We start from the raw sequence: 15,933 nt of genomic DNA on the forward strand, positions 1-15,933 counted from the left end.
AGAAACAAAAACAAAACTCCTCACAGAAGTGAAAAAGAAGAATTTAAAAAGAAATAAGAGGAAGTAAATTAAAAAAAAGGGTCTTATGTTTTAATAAACTGGGCTTATGGGATCAAGGTAAAGGGGTGTGCTGGTTATGCTGCCTGGGGTGGCCAGGAGGTGGGAGCTGTGACAAGTTCCTTTGGGGGAGCTAATGCCCCTCCCCTGGGAAGAAAGCCCCAGCTCCTGCCCCCTACCTTGATCCCCAACCAAAGGGGCCATCTGCACATGTTATTTACTGCAGATTTGATTGAATAGCTCCACAGTAAGATGTCACTGTCTACACATGCAGAGTTATTAGGCCATTATATAAACCAAATTAACTCTGCCATAAGATAGTTAAGATAGCACAGTTAAAGCTATCTGGATACTTTATTAACTGTAATTTCTGGCTGATCAGCCATGGGAGGGGTGGGGGCGGGGGGGAGCTCACCATGTCCCCCTCCACTCCACAGGGGTTTTCAAAAAGGTTGAAAACCCCTGCCTCAGATAATCAGAATTTGTAAATACCCAGCACTTCCTTACCCCACTCATGCTAATTAACACAACTTTTACTGTACTGCTTGACAAGTACTATACTGCAGCTATACTACTATACTATATTACTGCCTGCCAGCTAGCCGCACACTGTAGCACCCTCATGCCCAAGCCATCCTCTACATAGAGCATTGAGCCAGGGCAGAGTAGCTCTGGGTTAGCAGGCTGACCCCAAAGGTCCCCCGCCAGCTGGGGCTGCACCACCCTTGCTCAACATACTGTGGCCCTGGGCTCACATGTAAATGCTGTGCCCGGGAGCAATACAAAAAACTGTGCTGGAATTTATTCAGGTGCACTAATTGCATGTGTAGGTGCACCCAACATTACTAAATCCAAAGAGTTAATTAAAAAAAAATCATCCTTAAAAAAAAATTACCACCAAACCATCCTTAAAAAGTCCTAGTACTTGATACTCAATGTATATTTTCCAACTGCTATAAGGATTAGAAATTCCCTCATAAAACAGTGAAAGACAAGATTCCTCTCCTGTTCTCATTACTCCAGGACTCAGAACTTCAAGAATACTGTACCAAAAATCATGAGACTTGACAAAAAATATTTATCCCTATTGTGCAGCACTCAGAGCTGGGGCCAGGTTTTCAAAAACCAAATGCTCATTTAGCCACGTTGTATTCTTCTGCACAGATTCCTTGAAGATTACCAAAAAGCATTAACAGGTTCAGAAATATGTTCTGGTAAAAACAACAAACCATAAAATGCACAATGTATAATGAAAAGCAGCACCTTTTTCAAAGTGAAAATCACAGGCAAGATAACGAGAGACTGGAAGGCAGGCAAAGTGTCAAAGATAGCAAAAAGTTCTTAGGGCTTCAGTTTACCCAAGGACCTTGCTCTGTGTACAGCTTGCATTGCTAGTAATAGGACTTCCACAGTAGACAGAGAAGCAGACCTTGGGTGGGGAAAAAAAAAAAAAAATCTTCCTCTTTGATCATCAGTGCAGATATCCTTTCCAGAATGTCATTTTTAATACTTATTTTATGGCCTTATGCAGTTATGGATTGCATATGAAATACATAGTGGATCTATGGGCAAGATCAAACTTCCTCCAAGATGCTCACATACAAAGCCGAGGGTGTTATACAGAATTGCTATTCTGGAATCTGAGGAGACCAAATCCACCTCAGAAAACTAGAGCATGCTCATGTTCTGGGGAGGGATAGTTAAGTGATAGAAGATGACCGTTTAGGGTCTTACACTGTGGCTATTGCTATGGTCTTTGGGCAAACCTTCTAGTTACAGGTTTCTGGGATGGAAAGTATTCATTATAGAATTGACAGAGAATCCAGGAAGCCCTCCTGCTCTACTACTCCATTGCTTCTGCACAATGGAACTCTAGTAGTTGCCATATTTGGGAGGCCCTGCATTTCACCCATAGTAAATGAAAGTTGAAATATTAATTCACTTTTTCTTTCATGGAAGGTAACTAGAGAATGGACCAGATCCAAGTCTACTGAAATCTCTGGGAGATGTTCCAGTGGATGTGGTTCTATACTCCAGACTAATGGCTACCAAACCCAAGTTGAACCTGACTATGCTATACCCAAAGGGATGACTGGTAAAGGTAAATAGTTGGCTTTGCAGGTAAAGGTTAAGAAAGCTAGCTACTTGGCAGCAGTGATGGAAAAAGCTAAGTGGGTCGAGTTCTAGCCTGCACTTCTGGTGGGGAACATGTATGGGGACGGTGGGTTTGAGGGCTCAGTGTTGGCATATTTTGCTGTAAATAGTTCCATAAACAGGGCACCTTTATACCCTTTTCACCTCAGGGACAGATGCTGGTATAGGTCTAACAGCAGGCTGCAGGGACTGCTCTCTGCCTCATGACTCTGCATTTCATTGTACTGGGTAAAGTGTTGTCCCCAGGTCAATACCCTAGTTTTATAACCTTTATTTTCCAAGTGGGGCTGCCTGAGGCCTGAGGACAAAGACTGAGGCTCAGAGAGAAAAGTTCCAGGGAGGACAGAGAGAACTGGAGTGGCACAATGAAGACTGTTTCGAAGCAGAGTCAGCTCTATTTAGGATGCTGGCACTCTTGGGAGGAAACGCCCAACCACTTCCTGAAAGCTGACCAAAAAGAAGGAACTCTGGGCGTGGGGGTATCATGGATCACCGGGAAGGCAAGGACAAAGAGCCAGGTCTCAAAGCCAGGGCATTTCCTCTTGTGAAACCATGCTAGGACTGGCTGCAGGGGGTCCTCTCAGAAGAGGGACCCAAGGCAGAGATTGCCTTCGAACGTAGCATTATCCCATGACACCAGATTAGAGTAACAACTTCCCCCCCCCACCAGGATAAAAAGTGTGTTAGTTTTCATGCTGTGCATCTTAAATCATTCTTGCAACAGAAAATCTGCCAAGGATGACTTGATGAACATAATCTTAAAAACTACAGATCAAATTTCAGAGTTATGAGGGCCTGATTACTGATGCCTCCTGGATACTGCAGAGACAGAAATCAAGTTTCTTCTCCGCCGCCCCCATTTCTTTCTTCCTTTTATTTTTTTGAAATAAAAAATGTTTTTTTTTGTTTTTCATTTTTTTAAAAGAGTGGGAGATTTCCAAGAGAAACTAAGTGGTTTAGGATCACAAGTTGAATAAAATCCTTTTGAAATAAAGCTATAGATTATTGTTTTCAAGAACCTACCATAAATAGCATTTCCAGCCATATAGGTTTATATTAACTTTTGCTTAGAAAGAGCTAGAAATAGAACAGTAAAATGTTATAAGGTGGTTCAGAGCATCTGTAGCTAGAGCAACTGAAGATGTTACAAAAAACAACTGTAGCTAAAAAAGGTACAGAAAATTCAGAACCACTCAGAGCATGGAAAACACCTTTAGAAAACCCCCCAAAAAGCCGCCATAATCCAATTTGCACAGCATGTTGAAAAAAAACACATCTTGTAAGACAGGGTAATAAAGTCTAAGAGTGGTGAACAGGGAGAAAGATGCTTTTACAAAGAAAAGATTGAGGGAAGTGATTTTCCAGAGCCTGGAAATGAATTCACATTACAGCTTGTATTAACTAACCATGCAAGGAACTACCAGAGAAACTGTTCACCTAATGGAGGCTATGGTAGAACCTATTTGTGTGTCTTCATGCTGCACTTTTATATTTTGTCAGCATCTGGCATCAGATTATTTGCTGTCAAAAGATGCCATAGCAATATGCCTGTAGCTCATATTAGAACCCCTGGACATAGTCTCAGTGCAGCAAGATTGGCAATTCCAACCCTGGTTTGAGGCATGGCTGGGACCTATGAGAGTCCTGGGAAATTCCCCCATGTGCTGTTCAGTGCAGACTGCAGGCTAGCCTGCACTAAACACCCAAGCAGCTCCAGAACAGAGATGATACCAAGGTGAAGATGCCCCTCGTGTTTTGCTGAACTTGACCCATTTTCATATCTAGGAATCTAGGGTGAAAGAGAAGATGAAGCACCATGCGTCTGAGAGCAACATTTCAAAAGTACCTTAAGTTCTGTTTACACTCAAGTTGCAGACATCTTGAGATATTCAAGCTAGCTGCAGGACAGCCACAGGAGCATGAAGCTCAATGTCGGCTAGCTGCTAGTTTGCTGCTGGTACAGGTGCCAAGATAGGTCCTGAAGTGTTGGCAGCACCCTCTTGTGGCCATGCTAACCCTGTTCTATTCCAGCTCCCCCTTGCTCCCCTTCAGTCTTAGCTGCCATACCTTGATAAAAATCCTGGAGTTATCTTCTTGATGCTGTCCTAACCCTAACTTAACTTACTTAGGTCAGACCCGTAGTCTGCTACCAATGACCTATCTTGAGCTCTGCCAGCAGTTACCAGGTACCACATGTCCTCCCCATGGACCCTACCCTGTGCCTTAGGTTATTAACCATGCTTCTGGAGTGGATGAAGATCATAAGTACCACCCTTTAGTCATGCCATGCCTTGCAGATGTCACTCAACCATTTTTGTTGTTTCCTGGTTCAGTCTATATGTTCTGCTGCTCAGGCTTTTATTTCTTTTCCATGCTTCAGCCTTTGAGGCCTTGGCCCCTTTTTTCTCATGTGGCTTAGCTTGGCTGTTCTTTCCCTGTTAAAAGTGACAGGAGCAGAGGCCCCTGTCACACTACCCATTTAGTGCTAATTTGCCATCTCTACACTACACTGCAGTTACTCCTGAGACTATCACAGATGTAGCTCAAGACTCTTAGGCTAAATACAAACAGTCAAGAAGCCCTGCATAGTTTGAACCAATAAGAAAGTGAACATTCACTTTTTGATTCTGGAAATGCAGCCACATGCCTGCAGTGTCTGAGGCCAAAAGCCAAGGGGCACTAGACCACCCCTCTGCTCAGCTGGAACTAGGCAGCTTGGGCCAAAGCTAGCCTGCCCACCCACCCTGGGGGGAAGGGGTGGGGAGGGGTTCAAACCATCCTGGCAAGTTTGGGAACTGTGAGAACTTGGATCTGGCACAGAATTTAAGTAAACTGATTCAACCTAAGTCAGTTAAGTCTGATCCATTCAGGTTTAAGTTAAAGTTAAACTGGTTTCAGCCATTTTGAAAGCAGTTTGTGTATACTGAGTTTCTGTTGTGTTTGAACAGGTTTATGTGTAATTTATGTCCCTAGCCATAAGTAACTTCAGAGACTTTAAAACCAGTGAACTTTCAGTTTGTTTTTCCTTGATCAAAAGCTATTATACTGAAATCACACAGATGCAAAAAAAATCAGGAAGGGAGCACATGGCAAAGGTGGGATCATTAATAAAATCAGAGAGAGTTAAAAGGAAACTGAAGATAAAGTGACTACTGATAGCAACAGTGAAGATCTCTAGTTTAAAAAAAAAAAAACAGGGGAAGGAGATAGGAATTATGGTATGCTCTATAGAATTAACTGCAAGTAAAGGGTGTCCATGCATGCACACACAGCTTTTCCAACACAAAAGTGGGAAAGTGAAGCAAGTCTTTCAGGCCAGGTCAAGACATTACACTTGTACCCATGTAAGTGACTGGAAACCAGTCTATACTTGTAACAGAACAGAAATTCGGTACATGCAGGGTGGTTTAAAATGGTGGAACCTAGTCTAGGATTCCACCCCACCCCCCCCAAAGGATGAATGTGTATTCTGTTTGCTACTGATCTAAACTACTTCATTTACAAAAACCCCCCAAAAACTTACATTGATTCTGCCTCTGGTTAGGTACAGACATTCAAAAAGCCTCAGTCCTTAAAGATCTATAGTTTCCCACACAAAATAGAGCACAAGCATTTATAAAGGATGTTGCAATTTGATTTTTTAAAATTGGATTACAGGGATGAGCGGAGAAGGTAGGAAATTGGTTTTCTTATAGATCACATCTTAAATAGTGTCCTTAGTTTAATGTGTTTATTTGTACCTTGCACATTTAGAAAAAAGTCTTTAGAGACTTCACTAATAAAATCCTAAAAGAATAGGGTTGGAAAGAACATTGGGAGGTCATTTAAGTCCAGCAGTGTCAAATTCATCTGGCCCCTTGGGGTGGATGAAGGGTGTAGGGTCAGGGTAGGATTAGAACTGGCACAGGGCATGTGCTGCATGAGGTGCCCACAACCTGCATGCTGGCACTGGTGCATGGGGCCGGTCTGTGTGCCTGATCTGGACTGACCCCGAAGCTAGCACACAGCTGGTCCAGTGGAGCCCGACATTCCTGATCTAGTCTCAATTGTTGCTTAGGGAAAAACGTTTCACTCTAAACCATCCTGAGCAGATGCCTTTCTAACCTAAGCTTAAAGCTTTCCATTGACAGATTCCAGAAAGATTCTCTAGGTTCTAATACTTGACAGTCAGCACAAAGCACTTCCAGACTTCTAACCAAAATCTTGCCACGCTTAGACTCATGTGGTCATATTGAATGTCATGTCTGTGCAGAGGGGTAGAATTGGGCCTATTAAGTTCTACTTAAGCTCAATACTGGAAAGCATGCATAGTTTCATTTACAAAGCAGAGTGAGGGAAAATAAAATGACATGCATGTTGTGTTCACATTTTAAACATCTTTCAAGTTTTAATTTAGCAAGCTAAGAGAAATTGGCAACTACCTTGTTTTCTATTTGCATCTGACTCGTGAGTTCTTCAGTGTCCATATGCTTCTAGTTCCAGTTAAGACAAAGTCAGTGTGACAGCGATGCTATTTTAGAGTCCTTTGAACTTGTTTTGGTCATTGTCCCAGAGACTGGGGTGAAACAAGACACTCACCTGTGGCAGGGGACGACGCGCTGGCGAAACCCGTGTGGCTCGGGAGCCGGCTTTTTATACAGCTGCGGCTGGCCGGTGACATCAGCACCAGATGCCGGCTGGTGAAGATAAGAGCGGCGGGGGCTGAAGAGGAAGGGACGGACGACCCTGAAGAGGGAGACCCGTCAACAACAGAAGAGGAGAGCGAAGCCCCGTGGCGTCCAGGGAAGGATGAGGGGCCGGAGCAGGAAGAGCCGGAGAGAGGGAATCGGCAACAGCTCCCAGGAGCTGGCGGCAGATGGACGGCGTCTGGGCGAGACGATGGGGAAGAGGAGGCATCGTGGAGGACCCACGGGAACCAAGTGCATGCTGGGCATGGCAGGGTGGCAAGGGTCCTGAGGGAGGAGCCTGATCGGGGCGGGGTCGCCGCTGGAACCACAGGTGCCCATGTCTATTAGGGACAAAGGTCCTAGGGACTGAGGGTCTGGAGCCAAACCTGTAACTGTAAAGGCTCGACCCTTTAGGTATAAGGGATAGGTATACGGAAAGGCTGCAGACAGGCAAGAGGAGCCACATACCTCCTCCTTGGGGTCCGCTTCTGAAGGTGGCATGAGGCCAGGGTGCAGGGGTGGTTGGAGCCCCGCGTACATCAGCCGGGTTGGACCTGGGCAATGAGGGACTCGCTAGACAGCCCCCCCCATTGACGGTACAGCAAGATGTGGCAGGTGAGAACGGGGGCGACGAGGCAGAGTAAGAACACCCGCATTACCCTCAGGGGTCTTGGGGCGGGGCGACATCAAAAGGGTGGTACCCTACAGATTGAATAAAGCCCAGTGTGCACAGTCATAAATACCAATTCATAATCACTGCAACTATCTTAAATAAAAAAAGACAAAAAAAAAATATCTAACTAATAATGCACACACTAGCTTAGATCTTGTTTACACCATCTTGTAAGAGAAAAAAAATCCGACTCTCTCAACAGCTGGCCTCAAAAATATAAAATTTACCTTGAAAGACTGAAGCCTGAAAATGACCCAACTGAAAGACAAGATATTAAAGCTATCGTTTGTAAAAAATTATGTAAAGTTCCTGATTTATTATGAATTTAAATCCAAAGTGTGTTTGCATTTTCTGTGTGGCTGGCTTGGCTTTTGGCTGTGGTTAGCTAGATACCTGCAGCATAGATTATCATTATCCCACGGCCCAATTCCTTCTTGTTTTGTAGCCACTGACAGCTGCCTCTCACATAACAAGTTATCTGTGGGCCATATTCTGTCACCTATAAGCGGCATATATCCACAGTAATTCAATGAAGTTGCTTTAGATTTATGCTGATATAACCAGCCACAGAATCTGGCCTTGTTTTACTATGTCTATCTATTTGCAAAGACCAATGATCTCAATAGTATTAACAGGCCTGGGGATGGAAAAGACAAGTGACACTGGTCTTAGAACCATATAACTAACAGGCTAATGTTCTAAACAAGAAATTGACTTGTTTGGTTTGGCTACAAGAGTGGAAACGTAATGGTTTCTTTTCAGTGTTGCCAAACTATTGGTTAGACATCTAAGGTCTTTGTTACACTTCTCTTGTGACATGCCATCTTTTAAAATGCTTCCATCTGCACATTGATGAAGGAAAATGGGTGCCAAGTGTTCCCCAAGCTTCTCAAGTTTATGCCACTTCAGGTGAAAATTAACTTTGGGCTGCGCTACCCAGCTCATGTTGCAGTAACAGCAGTCAGATCCCAGAAACATAAGGAAAGTAGGATGCATATCCATCAGCCCCTCCACTCCTGCTCTGTGGATGATCCACCCACCCTCCTGAGCTCTGCTGTCCAAGAGGTGGTACTGCCTAGTGCGACAAAGGTGACTTCCAGGCCCGGTGTTAGCTCTAGTTCACCCCCATCTCTGAGCAAACTGCCCGCCTTGCTTTCCTGCCATGCTTTGTTGTTAAATAATTAAGCTGTTAAATAGGAGAGAGGCTGCCCTTACGATACTCCTGTTGTAATGGGGCACTGTTTACATGCTCCAACCACCCCTTACATGTCTGATGCCTCACAGATGTCCCCACCAGTGGTTTTCACTGGGTCTTTATACACACACACAAACACAGGGCTCCAAGCCCTTGGCCTCCTCAATGGGGCTGTACAGCCCTTGGGGGTCAGGTGGCCACAGACGTGCCTGACTCTAGGTTCTTATACCCCCATGCTGCCCCCTCACTGGAGTTCCATACACCATCCCTCACTGGGGCTCCATCAGGGTCTACCAGCCCATCCAGCTCAGGTGCCCATAGCCCCGCCTGGCCCTCTACCCTGGGGTATTGCACCCTGTGAAGCTCAGGTGACTACAGCCATATCTAGCCCCCTCCCAGGGCCTCTGCAACCACAGGGCTCAAAGAGCCTGGGTGCTGCTCCACATTCCTCCCCCAACCTGGACTCTGCATCAGGCTTCCATAAGCCTGGGCTCCCCCTGTGCAGATCAAGCCTACCAGAGATGTGGAGACTGGGGTTATGAGGCACCCCACACTCACCTTCCAGTGGGGAGGCAACTGGCCTGGCATTTCCTGGGGGTTCCCACACCACTAGGAGCCCCACCAGGCCCCCCCCCTTCCCCAGCAGGGTGCATTTTCATGGCTTACTCAAGACAAATGAGGCCCCCTCCTTCTCCATAGCCTCACTCTTTACCTCCAAGTGTGTTGCAGGAGCAGCTCAGCCCAATATTGCCTCCCTGGCTGCTCCACCAGACTGCTGTTTTTCTGGCCTGTGTTTGAAAATGGGATGGAAACTAAAGCTGCTAAGTTATACCTAGCAACAGGCAGGGTCCCACCAGTGCTGACTGGAGAGTTCAAGCAGCAGGATCATGGGGGCTGTGACTTCCCTCTTCATCCATCCTGGGGTCTGGGGGCAGGGAGCTGTGCTGTTGTGGGGAGCCCTCTACTGACCCCCAGTCCCCCTGACCCAAGCCCAGCCTCTCCCAGAGAGGGCTGCACCTTTTACCTGGAGCTGGGTGAAAGCTGGGGAAAAGTTTAATTAGCTGTGGTTCCTTAAGGTTGAGTAACATTTTTCCATGCTGCTTGGCCTCCCCTCCCCCCAAATTACTGTCAGCTCTCCCCTGGCCAGGTGACTCGATGGGGATGCAGCTTCCCTCTGCACCACCTCTGTTCCTGTCCTGGGATAGGGGGAGTGGAAGAGGGCTTTGCTGTAAAGAGGCTGGAAGCCCAACTACGAAGCCTCTGGGCCTCCGTGTCACAGAACACAGAGGAGCAAGGAAGCGCGCTTGTCTCTGGCTCCACGCTCCTGCCGTGCTAAACCCCAGCAGCTCCATGCTCCAGGTTCCCCTACCAGCAGAGCCACCATGGGTGTAGCACAACAGAAGCATGAAGCCACAGGGAAGCATACTTTCCTGCTCCCCCATGTTGCTGTGCCAAGCTTTGGAGGCTCCTGTGCCAGCACAGAGCTGCTGTGGTGGGAGCATGGGGCCTCAGGGAAGCATGCTTGCCCGCTTCCTTGGCTCCAAGCTCCTGCCACACTAGGGTGGCTCTGTGCTGGCAACAGAGGTAGCAGGATTTGGCATGGGAGGAGCACAGAGAAAGCATGCTTTTCCCTGGCTCTGTGCTCCCATGTGCTAAACCCTGGTGGCTCCATGCTGGCAGGGGAAACCAGAGTGTGATTTAGTGCGGGCAAGAGCATGAAGCTGTGGGGAAGCATGCTTCAAGGCTCCTCACAACTCCATGCTTCTGTCATGTTAAACCCCAGCAGCTCCTTGCTTTAGCTTCCAGTTTTTCTATGACACAGCCCTTTGCTGCATATCCCCACCTCACATTCAGGACATGAGATAGGTGCAGAAGAAGACACAAGACACCCTCAAGCCACCTGGCCAGGGGAAAGCTGGCAGCTCTCAGGGGAAATGGAGCCAGACAGCATGGGGAAATTTCAAAATAGCCTGAGTAACTGCTGTTAACTGAACTTTTCCCTGGCTTTCACCCAGCTCTGGGAGAAATGTTGCCATTATTTGCAATGTTGCAAAGGTAAAATAACAAACTTAAAAAATTAATGGAAGTTTCTATAGGGATAACTTGATAATTCATCATTAAAATGAGTGGGAGTTTCTATACCAAATAGGGACAGGATTCAGTTCTAAAGTAAGCCATCTACCTACAGTGTTCCACATTCTAGACCTTTTTCATAAGCTCTAAACTGCTTATTGACCAAATGCAATTGTTGACAGGTAGACCTCTGAGGGAAAGTTGAAAGCCAAAGCACAGAGGATGATACAGCAGTAGGTGAGTGGGAGTTGGAGGGCTGAGGGATGGAAGGGTCAGAGAGGGAGAGAAAAGTCTAATCCAGCTAAAAAGGATCAGCCATGCACCAGAGCCAGCATGCAAGGGTGGGCATCTCATGAAAGACATACCTTGTGCCAGTTCTAATCATGATTCCTAATCCAGCTAAAGAGGATCAGCCAGAAGAGGCCACTGGCATTTTTTTTTTGGTAGTCACAGATATACAGGTGTGGGAATGCTCCAGTAAGGCCTTCACTCATCTAGGATATAGCAGGTTCTTGAAAGGATACATTAAAGCAGGGTTCTGTGACTGTGTGAGTAAGCCTGTTGCACTGATCCTATGCTTCCTGGGGCTCCCAATACCTTACAGGGATTCTCCAGGGCACTGTAAAAGGTAATTGTAGGATGTTAAGAGAGAAAGGTTATATTTGATGTTATAGCTCACTGGATCTGTTGTGGTGGTGATTTAATGCCATCCCCTTTTAATCAACTCCCATTGTACTCAATGGAAGCTCTGCTAAAAAAAAAAAAGGGGGTCAGAGATACAATTTATGAGATCTGATTTAGGTTGTTTTCATGGATGGGTAAGCCTGCATGTGCCTTACTGCAAGGTCAGGGCCTGAAATGATAAAATATTCCAGAACATATTTTATATTATAGCAGTAGAATAAAAAGAAGTTATTCAGGGTTCCCTTTTTCAAGCTTTTCATCACATATTAGGTAGGACTAGACTTCTCTCCTCCCTGCTTTTTTTTTTTTTTTTAAAAATGAAAGCTGAAAATCATTCAAATGAATAGCAGCAGCTGAAGCTGTAAAGGAAGAAGCACTTAACATCAGGACCCTCATGACTAAAAGAGGGGTCAACAATACTATCAAAAAGCCAATCTATTCAAATATAGTGGAGATTATCTAGAGTTTAAACCATTTGTTAGAATACTCTGGTATCTTTTCGTAAGTGGGGAAGACAGAGAAAGCTGCTGGTTCTGCTCAAGGTTTGTATTTATGCCCTAGGCATAGTAACTGTAGACTAGCATAAGCCCAGGTGATTACAGGGAAAATTTATATTATATCATCATCTCCTTATGAATTTTCAGTTTTTGGACAAGACTGAAGATGCAACTAAAGTCTTATCCACTGGGGGGAGGTACCTCCATAACAAGGATATAGTACAAAAACTACCCAGGCAATTTTAGGGAACTAATTTTTCATGCCCATGAATTGATAAGCAGTATTCACATGGCACATTATTTGCTCAAAGTAGCAAATCTTTTTTTATGCAGTGCTCATGCGTAAAAAAGTGACATTATGTAACAAATTGAATTTCAAATTAAATGGCAACAGAACACAAACTTATCTTACTACAAAAGTTCTCCGTTTAATTAATGTACCACTTTACTCTTTAATAGGTTCACAGGAAATTGTTTGATAAAAGAATAAAAGGTTCGATTTGTATTTCTGGCAAAGTTTGTATTGCATTCAGCTCCTTTAAAAAAAAACCAAAAAAAACCCCACAAAACCATGAATCCCATTAACCTTTCATGAAATAAATGTTAAATGGCTTTCAAATAGTTATCATTCCAATTAAAAGTGAGTCACAAAGAAAAACCACCTATTTAATGTTATATCTATATCTGCCCCACATGCACAGTTTTTAAAATTCTTTTTCTATTTACACACCATCATTAAGGAAATTAATGCCAAGGAAAAAAGTACCAAACCCTTGAAGAACATACTTCAAAAATTTAACCACATGAATGGTTGCCTAGAATTCAGTAGTGCTACTAAGCCCATGCATAATGTCAAGCTTGGCGTGCGATTTGCTTTATTGGGGCCCAAATCCTTTGTTCATACAAAATTATAGGAACTCAAGTGTGACGGGACTGAATAGTATATTGGTCACATGTTGGCAGATGCACTGGATTTCCAATTTAATTCTTTCAGTAGACTCATGCATAGTTTACGGTTCCTAGTGAATCCTGCAAGCAGCAATAATAGTATTTTGCAGAACTATATAGACTCTTCATTTAAAGCAGGGGTGTCAGACATACAGCACACAGGATGAATGTGGCTTGCACGTTGTCCACCTGCCATGCTGGCCCTGGGCCTCAAGTTCACTATCATACTACATGGTCAGCACTAAGCCAGCCCTGTGTGCAGGGCCCAGGATATATGCTGCATCCAGAGCCAGCTCTGGGACTTGCACTGCATGCAGCAGCTGCATGGGGCCAGTCTAAGACCCTCCCTCTCATTCTGGATGCAGTGCCTGTAGTGCCCACTCCGGTTGGTCTGGACTGTACTACACTGTGTCGGCTTCACCCAGTCTAAGTTGGGTGCTATGTGCAGTGCAGGTCCTGGAGTGTGCACTGCAGTCCCAGACCAGCTAGAGTGGGTGCTGGATGTGGTATGTGGAGGGCAGGAATGGGGAGGCATTGGTCCCCTGTATGTCAGATCCCAGTACCTGCTCTGGCCGAGTCCTGGAGCGTGCTGCACATGGTCCCCACTCCAGCTGGTCCATGACCTACACTGCAGGAGGTGCTTGACTCAGGCCAGCTGAAGCAGGTGATGCAGGTGCTCAATTCGATATCTGGGGATGGAGGGAAGGGGCACTCTTTATTCAAAGCAAACAATACAGGTTTTGATTTCATATTTCACTTCCTTCCTCCAATTTTCCAAAGTGATGACCCCAATGTAGTTTCAGAACTTAATGAGAAACTTAAGTATAAAACTTAACTCCTTGGTATTTTGAAGAGCTGTATTTGAGGAGAAACAACCTTATGTCGTGCTCTCGTTTCTGTTAACTACTGTAATACTGTTTTCCATCCGAATTGGAGCTTGATGCCTATATATTTCATCTAATCATGTGCTGATCCTTCTCAAATGCTGAAGGCTTACATTTCCTCAGATCAACTTTATAGAGGTTCAAATTGTTTCTATTGGTTATTTTTTGTTAGTCAATACTCCAGTATGAAAAGCTGATTCCTCTATCATTTCATAACATTGCATTATTTATCAGTTTGGGCCTAATATTTCCTCCATGTAGAATACTTTGTAAAGGGTAGAGAAAACCTGGCAAATTTAAAATTGAAGTTTCCAAGGAATGTTTCCTCTGAAGGGTGCAGGCTGTCACCTGCAGGAGAAACCAAGGGCACTGTTTCTTAATCTTCATTTCTTTTAAGATCTAGTTACATTTCATACAGGGGCCTTCAAGCTGTGGCCCATGGGCTGCAGCCTGCCCATGGTTCAGAAGGGCTTCTGAGGCATTTTGGGGCAGGGGGAAGGACTTTGTCTACATGACATTTGGGAGCAGTGCTGGCAATGGCATAGGCAAATTTGGAAGTGGTCCATAGTCAGAGCTAAGCTTTCTTAAACTGTTGCTGCTTGTGCTGCAAAACTCATCATGTAAGGCATAGCAAGCAAGCAATACAATGCCCCTTGTATTTGCTATTTCATTGTCTTACAGTGATTCTCAACCAAGGAAGCATGGCATCCTGGAGTGTCATGACAGCATTGGAAGGCCGCTGGGAAAAAGGTGATAAATGAGATAAGCACAGGCCGCAGTGAGGAGATGAGTGCAAGCTCTTCCTTTTCAGGTGCTCCTCCTGCTTCTGCTCACTGTAATGCAGACTCTTCCCTGCCAGTTGCTCCTTCTCAGCCCTTCTTCAAGCACTATACTAAATGTGTTATTTTGAAGAGGGGGTGGGGGTTACTTCACAAAAGTTAGAGGGGTGCCTCAAGTCTACAAAGTTTGAAAACCACTGTCCTAGTAGCTTCTACTGGCCCTTATAAAATACTGCTTCCACTCACCCCAAGGTATTCTCCCCATATCTACCCTGAGACAGAAGTCAATCTGTGAGCCCTTTTAGAGAGAGGAAGGCGTAAAAAATTCCTTTGAAAACCACAGAGACACACAGATATGAAGAGACAGGAATTTTTGAAGCTGGTTTTATTGGGCTGCCTTGTAAAAGCTGGTTGAAAAAGTAGTGAGAAAATGTTTTGACATTTTGTTTTTAAACAGCCCTTCGGTTAGCAAGTTTCATTAATATTTCAGTTTTCAGTAAAAATGTTTAGATTTTCATCCAAATTCAGTTTGGACAACCCCATCATTTCTGAACTAGTTCTACTCGCTGGGATAGCATCACTAAGGTGGGGGCGACTGGCAACTCCAAGCACCACTTTAGGAGGAAGGAGGGCACAAGCATAGCAGCCACCACATTGATGGCCCAGTCATCATTGCTGGCAGCCCATGCACAGAATTGCCCAAATACACCGCTGACTTGCTGCCATGTTGCACTGCCTTTGAGATTGCTTAGGCTGTAGCAAACATAATAAGGCAGGGTCAGCCCTGCCCTTACCTCACATGGCCCTGGTTGTTCCTAAAGCAGGAATTTTCAGCCTTTTTTAAAACAGGTGTACCCCTTTTGCCTCAAAGTTTCAGCTCATGTACCCCTTTAGATTTTTTTCTTGTTTAAGTGGGGGGCAGATTGAGGCCTCCACAGTGAGGGAAGAAGTAGGGCTGGGGCAGGGGCAGGCAGTGCACAGCTGGGGTAGAGCACAGGATGGGGCTGTGAGAGCAGCTTGTTTCTGTGCCAGTGTGTGTGTGTGGGGGGGGGGCTCCAGATGCTGTGTGCACCCTAGGAGAGGCCCAGGGGGAATATACCCCCCAGATCTGTATATGGGGCAGAGGCAGCTGCTGCAGGCTGGACTCTACTCCCCACTGCCACTGCCCCAAGAGCCACATGATGCCGTGTACCCATTACTGCCAGGCAGGCAGGGGACAGACATGCACACATACAGATGCAGACAGACACCCCCCAAGAAGGTAAGTGTATATGGGGGAAAAGGGTAGGGCAGGGGGGAGGCAGATAGAGACCCCCAGTGCA

At 45.3% G+C, this 15,933-nt stretch overlaps 1 long non-coding RNA gene across 1 annotated transcript in view; it reads right to left on the bottom strand.

Annotated features, from left to right (window-relative positions):
* Positions 1-9,907: 9,907 nt before the first annotated feature.
* LOC109319219 overlaps positions 9,908-15,933 on the bottom strand; it is a 31,122-nt gene continuing 25,096 nt past the window's right edge. The window contains exon 3 of the long non-coding RNA XR_002103415.1: positions 9,908-9,942. This is a non-coding gene — a long non-coding RNA (uncharacterized LOC109319219). The remainder of the gene's footprint in view (positions 9,943-15,933) is intronic.

The sequence above is a fragment of the Crocodylus porosus genome, unplaced genomic scaffold, assembly GCF_001723895.1.
Source record: "Crocodylus porosus isolate Cpor-Errol unplaced genomic scaffold, CroPor_comp1, whole genome shotgun sequence".
In the NCBI taxonomy this organism is placed as follows: Eukaryota; Metazoa; Chordata; order Crocodylia; family Crocodylidae; genus Crocodylus; species Crocodylus porosus.